This window comes from Triticum dicoccoides, chromosome 2B (genome assembly GCF_002162155.2).
Source record: "Triticum dicoccoides isolate Atlit2015 ecotype Zavitan chromosome 2B, WEW_v2.0, whole genome shotgun sequence".
Taxonomy (NCBI): domain Eukaryota; kingdom Viridiplantae; phylum Streptophyta; class Magnoliopsida; order Poales; family Poaceae; genus Triticum; species Triticum dicoccoides.
Window position 1 is genome coordinate 22846857 of NC_041383.1, and position 3116 is coordinate 22849972.

Genomic DNA, 3116 nt, shown 5'->3' on the forward strand with positions numbered 1-3116 from the left:
GAAAAAAAAATGTTCACATATTTAAGAAATGTTCCGAATTTAAAAGATGTTCACATATTAGGCATCCATGTAAGGTTCTAACGAATTCTGGCACCGTATGCAAGGTACGTCATGTCCGACCATTTATCGACCATTTTCAATGAGAAAACTCGAGAAAATGCAATCATTGTAAAAAAAAACTCGAACAACTTGGCATGGTACCTTGAATTGGTCATAGAAGATAGTGGAAAACATTGGGGGTCATTTGATGGATGTTAACAACAACGTGCTTTCAAATGGACTCTTCTAGCTTACCTGAATACCCTTCGTTGAACAAGGTCTAGTTTTGTACAATTTTTAAATGATTCCAACTTTTCAAGGGGGTGGCCCGCACATGGTAAACATACATGATAAGTTTGAACGATTTTCGACACTGTATGCAAGTTGTGACACGTCCGTCCATTTATCGGCCTTTTTTGACCGAGAAAACTTCAGACAATGCAAAAATTGTCGAAAACAAAACAACTTGGAATGGTGCCTTGAATTAGTCATACAAGACCATGCAAAAACATTAGGGCCATTTCAAGGATGTCTAGAAACAACATGCTCACAGACGGAGCCTCCTAACCTACCCAGACAGACTCCTTTGAACACGGCATATGTTTGGACATCCTTCAGATGACCCCAACTTTTGTGACTAGATGGGGATGCCCATGGTAGGCCTCCATGTCAGGTTTGAATGATTTCTGATACTGTATGCAACTTGCGACACATCCGACTATTTATCAATCTTTTTTCATTATGAAAACTCCAGAAAAGGAAAGAATTGTCGAAAACTCAGACAACTTGTCATGATGCCTTGAATTTTTCATATAAGTTGGTGGAAAAAATTGGGGCCATTTCAAGGATGTTGAAAACAGTGTGCTTTCACACAAAGTCTTCTCGCCTACTCGAACCCCTTCCGTTGAACATGGTCTAGTTTTGAACATCAATGAAATGAATCTAACTTTTGCAGAAAGTCGAGCACGCCCATGGTAGGCATCCATGTCAGGTTTGAATGATTTTCGAACCATGTGCAAGTTGCGACACACCCGACCATTTATCGGCCTTTGTTCACTGGAAAACTCCAGAAAATGTAAAACTTGTCAAAAATCCAGACAACTTGGCATCGTGACTTGAAATACAAGGCCATGGAAAAAATGAGCCATTTCAAGGATGTTGAGAAACAACGTGCTCTCAGACGCGAACACCCTCCGTTGAACATGATCTATGTCTGGACATCCTTCAAACGACCCCAACTTTTACAAACAGGTGAACATGCCCATGGTAGGCATCCATGTCATGTTTGAACGATTTCCGACACAATATGCAAGTTGCGACACGTCCGGTCATTTATTGACTTTTTTTACCGAGAAAACTCCAGAAAATGTGAAATTTGTCGAACACAAAACAAATTGGCACCAGGCCTTTATTGGTCTATTAAGCTGATGGAAAAAATTGGGGTCATTTGATGGATGCCAAAAAAATGTGCTCTTAAATGGAGCCTCCTGTCTTCTACCCTCTACCCGACCACACTCCATTGAACATTGTGTTTTTTCGGCCATTCATGAAATGACCTCAACTTTTGCCAGCAGGCGGGCATGCCCATGGTAGGCATTCATACCAGGTTTGAATGATTTCTGACACCGTATGCAAGTTACGACACGTCCAACCATTTATCAGCCTTTTTTCACTAGAAAAACTTCGGAAAATGCAAAATTTGCCGAAAACAAAAAAACAACTTGGCGTGGTGCCTTCAATTGGTCATATAATGATATTGAAAAATTTGGAGACATTTGAAGGATGTCGATAAATAATGTGCTCTCAAATTTAAATAGTTCACAAATGTGTTTTTTTAACATGGTGTTTTTTTTTAATTCCTGAAATGACACCAAACTTTTAAAAGCATTTAAAATCATAATTTAAATGGTAAAAGTTTGTAAAAACATTTAATAAATATTTGAAAAACAATTTAAAACATAAATAAAAGGACAAAAATAGAAAAAACCCATAGGCCTTGGCCCATCTAGGCGACAAACGTCGCTCCCGTCGGTCGCCTATTGGGCCGGCCTAGCACTCACAAATTTTGAAAAGGTTCAACAATTAAAAAACGCCTTTTCAATTAGTTCACAAATGCACAAAATGTTCCTTCTTCCAATACTTCTTTGAAGATTCAAAAAATGTTTGGGCAGCTTCAAATAATGTTCGGGCTATCAATATTTGTTTGGAAGTTAATTTTTTTTCCTATTTCAAAACTATTCTAAACAAATACTAAAAATGTTCAGGGAAATTCAAAGGAAAATGGTTTCAATTTTTTTTCATATTTTCTGATTTTTTTTTAAATTCCAAATTCACTAGTGTTTTTCTGAAAATGTTCAGAAAAATTCAAACAATGTTCGTGATTAAAATTATGTCTGCTCTTTTTTTTAATGTTCACGTGTTGTAACTCTGAGCAATTTTTTAAGACACATTCGTTTTATTTGGAATTTATGCAAAATTTATTAAAATATGATTACTTTTTATTTTTGAACAAAATTTGAAAATATGTACATTATTGCAATTTTGAATAAATCTTTAAAAGCACGAGAATTTTTTGGAAAATAAAAAAGAAGCAAGTACGAAAAATGAAAAAGAAACAAAATGTGAGCAGAAAAAAGGGAAAGACGATGTTGTTCTGAAAAAAAGTCGATAATCTGAAAAATATTCATGAATTTAAAAAATATTTCCTGGATTTGAATAAATTCATGGGTTTTTGAAAAATAGTAGCAAATAAAATGAAAAGGTTCATGGCTTTGAAAAATGTTCACCAAAGTTTTAGAAAAACACTGAAAAAAATCATGAAATTTGGAAAAAAAATCAAAAAGTGGAAAAATATTCACGAATCTGAGAAAAGTTCATGAATTTTGGATAATTTCCAAATTGTCAGGAGAGTCACGCATTTGAAAAAATTCGAATAAAATAATAAATAATAAGAATACGAAAATCCGCGTAAGAAAACCCGGCCAAGACAGCCCGATAGAAAAGAAAAACCAGAGTCTTTCCATTTAGTATTATGTTTGACGCACTACAAAAAATGGAAATAAGAACTTAGACATAGG